General features: G+C 33.2%; 1 long non-coding RNA gene across 1 annotated transcript; it reads left to right on the plus strand.

Annotated features, from left to right (window-relative positions):
* Positions 1 to 3,559: 3,559 nt before the first annotated feature.
* Positions 3,560 to 5,659, plus strand: LOC134282274 (uncharacterized). The gene is made up of 3 exons (XR_009995257.1): positions 3,560 to 3,636; positions 4,316 to 4,415; positions 5,580 to 5,659. It is a non-coding gene; the product is annotated as an uncharacterized LOC134282274 (long non-coding RNA).
* Positions 5,660 to 6,921: the final 1,262 nt, after the last annotated feature.

Below are 6,921 nucleotides of genomic sequence, written 5' to 3' on the forward strand. Positions count from 1 at the left end.
TTTCAAAATGCTACTTCTCCTACAGATTTGGTCCGATTTTAATATAACTTGGCACCTAAGTAGACTACACTAAGATACATAATTCTGTGCATCGGTTTTTGATTTCGGTAAACGGTGTTGCCGTGGTTACTAAAAATAGAAATTTCTGTGAAATTCTTTCAAAATGCTACTCCTCCTACAGTTTTGGTCCTATTTCAATATAACTTGGCACACAAGTAGACTACACTAAGATACATAATTCTGTGCATCGGTTTTTTATTTCGATAAACGGTGTTGCCGTGGTTACTGAAAAAAGAAATTCTGTGAAATTCTTTCAAAATGCTACTCCACCTACAGTTTTGGTCTGATTTTAATATAACTTGGCAAACACGTACACTACACTAAGATACATAATTCTGTGCATCGGTTTTTGATTTCAATGAACGGTGTTGCCATGGTTACTAAAAATATAAATTTCTGTGAAATTCTTTCAAAATGCTACTCCTCCTGCAGTTTTGGTCCGATTTCAGTATAACTTGGCACACAAGTAAACTATACTAAGATACATAATTCTGTGCATTGGTTTTTATTTTGATGAGTGGCAAGGATCATTTTTCTATTTATTGCTAACTTAAACTCTCAAGTCCCAACTGCTACTTTTCTCTTCCTTTGTTTTAAGTATAAACCAGTAGAGCTACAGTCTCGACAGAGACTTCTGGTTATTTCCTTTTGTAATGAAGCAATTAAATCTGAAGTAATACTTTTTATTGCTTCACTACAAAAGGATAAATTAGACGACCTTCAGACAGGAAACTTTTATCATGGATAAATTTGAGTGAACTTTTGTCAAGTTTGAAACAAGTTCAAACACAATTCGTGTCTCCATTTCCTTAAGGTTTCGTCAAAGGTCAACATGTCCAAAAATTTATTTTTACAATAGCCCCAAAACTATGTGAGGTATAAAGCTGAAACTTCTACAGTTTATAATTTTTTCATTGATTAACAGATAGAAAGTATCACTTAATAAAAAAAATACTTGGAATAATATTAATTGAGAAAAATTCTTCTTAAAAATGCATATATTTTCAAAAAAATACACCTAGTTTATTCCATGCTCTTAGTGAAAACCATCATTGCAGAAACAAAATATGTTTATCAATGAAGGGCAAGTTGGACTTGGATAGCCTCTGGAAAGTTGTTTTCCCTGTTTATTTTGTCCAAATGTCAAGACTTGAAAGTGAAAGTACATTGCAAATGGCCGATTCTATAGGGGTCTTGTCTTTATACATGTCATGCTTTCAATAACAGCCTTTCAGAGACCATTCACGCCCAACTTGCCCTTCAATGATAAACATATATTATTTCTACAATGTTGGTTTTCACAAAAAGGACAGAATTAAGCAGGTGCATTTTTCTTTAAATATGCACATTTTCTGATACATTTTTCTCAAATAATATCTGTTTTAAAATATTTGTTGTCAAGTGATACTTTCTATCTATTAATCAATGATATATTTATAAACTGTAAACGTTTCGAGTTTATACCACACATAGTTTTGGAGCTATTGTAAAAATAATTTTTTAGACATGTTGACCTTTGACGAAACCTTAAAACGGTCATCATGTCCACACAAAAAATAGAGAGTTCTGAATAAACGATTCCAATCACCGTTGTATATTTGAATCGGACAAGACTATAAATCATCCTTATGATTAATTCAAACCAATTGATGTTATTTTTTTCTATATATTTACGTACTTCCTTTTCAAAAAATGAAAGTTTTTTTCGTAAAATACTTTCCTTAAATTTAAGCAGCATATCCCTTACATATCTTTAAAGTTTTCGCAAGGTAATGAACTTGGTAGCACCAGTTGAAAGCGTCTTATCCTTTTCCCCTTTTATTCAAGCGAAAAATGATATTTAAAAAACCGAAATTTTTTGTTTACTTTAATTGTTGTTGTTTTTTTCACACTGTTCCGTTCCATTTCGCAATAACATCAATAATTTATACAATATTGTACAATATGAAAGAAAAGTCAATTAACGTTATTTAACTTTTTTTAAGTACGACATTGAAGCAATCCTTTTTTTGTAATTTTTCTAACAATTCTACATTCTAATTGTTTTACAACGGTCAACTCTTGAGTTTACACGTGTATTAGAAATAAAAGTACATGTTATTACTTCTCCAATACTGCCTACCTGTACATCATTATTTTTTTTTTTCGGAAAACAAGTGTTCGTCGTTTTGAAAAATATTTTTTAATGAAGATTTAATCTCAATATCAAAAAGAAACTTCGTCTGGACTATTGCATTGTGGTTGATTTTGTTCTGCTTATGGACAGTTTAAATGTTTATTCGAAATTAAAAATCTCCGTTTGAAAGGTTCATTTTTGAAATTATCTGTACTTTAAGCATTTTTAGCGTTTCATGCTTGAAAAAACCAAAATATTTGTTTTGAAACAAACCTTACAGCTGTGTGTACTTCGGTACATGTAATAAAATACGTATGGGAACAAATGCTCCAGCTGTCGCAATAGCAAAATTTATGCTAATGAAGTGATTTTAATGATTTTGCTTTTATAAAAATGAAATAAAATTGAAAATCAAAAATCGTGCAAGAGATTTTAAATAACCATAGCTGTTGCACTGTATTTAAAGATTATTGCTGGCAGTGCCATCCCTCATGATTCGAGTTTTTGTTTCTTTGGCGTCAACTTGGGTATGTTACTTTTATTTTCAAATAAGTATAAAGTATTTTTGTGTAGGATTAGGAAAAATTAAAAATATTTTGTTGTGAAAATAACGAACATGAGTCGATTTCAAAAACATTTCAGAGATTTTGATCTGTGACCAGCGCATAAAATAGGGACCCTGAAAATCCAGAAGTTTAAACCAAGTGCTAAGATTAAGTATGTATCCTCTGTTCACTGGTCACATGTAAAAGTTGAATTTTATTAAAGCATTTTTTGTAGTATAAACAGGTAATGACTTTTTTCCGATTTATGAACCGCAAAAGGTTCCCCAAATTTTACAGTAGAAAATGGAAGTCTTAAAATTGAATTTTGAAATTACATAATAGTTTAATTTTTTGCGCTCGGTGACTAAAAATTGTACACTTTTTATGTATTACGGGATCGTTTTGTCCGTCAAATACTGGGCAAACATTTACTTTTCTCTTACTGTTGAACCCAGATTCCTTAAAAACCTTAAAGACACCAATGCAAGTGGCTAATTTTGCAGTTTTTTGACAACCACTTTTACAAAATGGTTTGTCCGTCCGTCTTTATTTCTCTTTGTCACAGTCTGAAACATTTTCGTTTTCATGCAGTATCATGAGAAACCTTTCAGCTTTTGCAATAAAAACCATATGACCATAAGAAGACGCCATTTGATTTTGAGGTCCATCCAGATGTCTGTCTGTCTGTGGTACTCTCGTTTCATCGCGATATGTCTTAGCTTTTGCAATGAGATTTTACATGGCAGTTCACTATGTCGTATAGAAAACGCCTATTGATTTTGAAACCAACGGCTAAATTAGGCAATGTGTTTTTTATTTAAAAAAAAAAATTTTTTTCAGAGAAAGGAAAAATGACGCCAAAACTATCAACCGTGTTATCTTTCACATGTTTGGTGTTAATCATTCTCACTAAAGGTAAGCAAAACGTCATCTCTGTAAGGACTCATTAAGATATTAAATTGTCAATGCCCTGTTATCAAAGATTTACAGGGGGGGGGGGGGGGGGGGTATGTAGTGTTTCTAATATCAAAATGAACAACTTCTGGTTCATTAACATATTTCATAAAGAAAATTAACATCATTTACATGTAATTTACGATTCAGTATTTCTCGGTCTCTAAATCTTCAAAAGGTCTGTTGTAAATTTTTATAGCAAATACAATGTAAAAGTATTCATTATACGTCCATGAAGCTATAACAAACGAGAGTAACTTTTGTAAAGGCACAGGAGTCTGAAGTGTTTACCGGCAAAAAATATCTGGAAAAAAAAATTTCCACCCTCAACAGAAAATAAAACACCAGGATGGCAACATGTTTTATGGGGACCCACTTAAACTCGGCCCGTAGTCGTCAAGCAGAATGAATATTTTTAATTTGATTAAAAAGTAAAAACACTCCGGACACTTGATTTAGTCTCAACAATTTTCTGATCAAACTGAGATCTATTTGTTGAAGTGGGTCCCCCCAAAATACGTTGCCATCCTTGTTTTTAGTTGAGGGTGGCAATTTTTCCTGGATTTTTTTTAACGACGACGACTTCGGACTACTGTGGTGAAGGTACGGCTAGGCTACCTAAAATACATCTGCTTTTTAGGTTGTGAAGGACAATCGTGTACAGAATCCGAGTTAAAGAAATGCAACCCAACCTATCATATACATAAAGTGGGACTAGGTGTACAGGTATATACTTGCAGGTATTGTACTTCTTATATATGTTTGGTGAAAAATAGGTTCTGCTTATTATTCATTGTCTTTATATTTTCACATAACCCTTCCACTCTTCATGACCTTTTTTCCGTCTTTTTAACTCATGTGACTTAATACATGTACATTAAATCGGACAAAAACTGTAGGAGGAGTAGCATTTTGACAGCATTTCACAGAAATTTCTATTTTAGTAATCACGGCAACACCGTTCATACAAACCAAAAACCGATGCACAGAATTACGTATCTTAGTATACTGTAGACGTACTTTTTTCCACGGGGTCATAATTCCGCGGAATCTCATTTTCTGTTCAATCCGCTGGTAGAAAATTTCGCGGATTTCATTGACTATCACTATATGCCTTACAATTATATTAAGTACGCGTGGACAAATTTCCGCGGGAAATACGTGATCGCGTACATAGAGTAAATTAATACCACGCGGAAAAAAAATACTTCTACAGTATTCTACATGTGTGCCAAATTATATTGAAACCAGACCAAAACTCTAGGAGGAGTAGCATTTTGAAAAATTGTTTACAGACAGACAGACAGATGGACGGACGACGGACGCATTACTATCGCATAGGCTCTTTTGGGCTTTGACCAACAGAGCTAAAAAAGGAATGAATATTTTATTGAATTCAAAAACACGATCTCGTGATCAAAATATTACTGAATTCCTTGGAGTAAACAAAGGTGTTTTACAACACCTTGCCTTTTCATTCCTTCATTCCCTACGACTGGTGTGTTCGGAGGATATGTACAAGTTAGTTTGACATGAAAAGGATCTATCATATTGTGTAAATTATTAGTTGATGATCACAGGGATTATGATTTATGAATTCATAATTACTTGTATTATACGTTACATTAAATATACTTAATATCCGACGTATGCAGGTAATTTATATCTACACCTTTCGCCCAACTCAAGAGGGGGCAAGTTGTTTATCAATACTGTTTGGTGGACAACTTAAGTAAATTTTCATTCTGCAAAAGTGAAAGGGCGAAAATAAAACTAGGGGAAGTGAAAAAATACCAAAGTACGTTTATGGAATACATTTAAAATTCTTTTACCGAGTATATTTTATTTATATGGTGACCTCTGTTAAATAATAACAAAATAAATACATAAAATGTTCATTTCAGTGGATTATCAAGCAACGTCACCTGTGTACAAAAAGTAGTAAACGATTGTGAATCAAACTTAGATGCACCTGGAAATCGCATTGTTCACGAATCAGGAAAAGAAGAACTTGACCTGTGTAATGTTCTGGGATGTGGTAAGATGTTATCAAACTAACTTAAGTTATTGAAAATCCACTCGTCTGTTTGTAAAGTGTGAGGATTCCGTCTTTTCTGATACTGGCCTTATCGTTTGAATGGTACGCGGAGCTCTTTTGATGCGTGGCTCTTACATGACACACTAATACCTCGGTCGTCAAAGCCGTGACCAAGTCATTTGATTTTTCACAGATGTTAGAAAATTTATGGTAATTAAAATTTACAAAGTTGTGAGAAATCATGTGCCTTTCTGAAACACACTTAGAACCACGATTATTGCATGTACATTCACTTTTTTTTTACTAATTCAGATTTTCATTTATTTTTAGATTTGGAGCCAGAATGTTTAAGGAGCCTGCTGATTTTTAGCTCTACTGGTCAGAGACCAGAAGAGCTTATGCGATAGTAATGCGTCCGGCGTCCGTCCGTCTGTCTGTCTGTCCGTCTGTCTGTAAACTATTTTTCAAAACGCTACTCCTCCTACAATTTTAGTCTGATTTCAATATTACTTGGCACACAATTAGACTACACTAAGATACATGGAATAGTGCATCGGTTTTTGATTTCGATGAACGGTGTTGCCATGATTACTAAAAATAGAATTTTCTGTGAAATTCCTTAAAAACGCTGCTCCTTCTAAAGTTTTTGTCTGATTTCAATATAACTTGGCACACAAGTAGACTACACTAAGATACATTGAATAGTGCATCGATTTTTGATTTCGATGAACGTTGTTGCCATGGTTACTAAAAATAGAATTTTCTGTGAAATTCCTTTAAAACGCTGCTCCTTCTACAGTTTTTGTCTGATTTCAGTATAACTTGGCACACAAGTAGACTACACTAAGATACATAGAATAATCCATCGGTTTTTGATTTCGATGAACGGTGTTGCCATGGTTACTAAAAATAGAATTTACTTTGAAAATCTTTTAAAACGCTACTCCTTCTACAGTTTTGGTCTGATTTCAATATAACTTGGCACACAAGTAGACTACACTAAGATACATAGAATAGTGCATCGGTTTTTGATTTCGATGAACGGTGTTGCCATGGTTACTAAAAATAGAATTTTCTGTGAAATTCCTTAAAAACGCTACTCCTTCTACAGTTTTTGTCTGATTTCAATATAACTGGGCACAAAAGTAGACTACACTAAGATACATAAAATAGTGCATCGGTTTTTGATTTCGATGAACGGTGTTGCC

This window comes from Saccostrea cucullata, unplaced genomic scaffold (assembly GCF_032062105.1).
Source record: "Saccostrea cucullata isolate Sc308-1 unplaced genomic scaffold, CSIRO_AGI_Scuc_v1 ctg9432, whole genome shotgun sequence".
NCBI classification, from domain to species: Eukaryota; Metazoa; Mollusca; class Bivalvia; order Ostreida; family Ostreidae; genus Saccostrea; species Saccostrea cuccullata.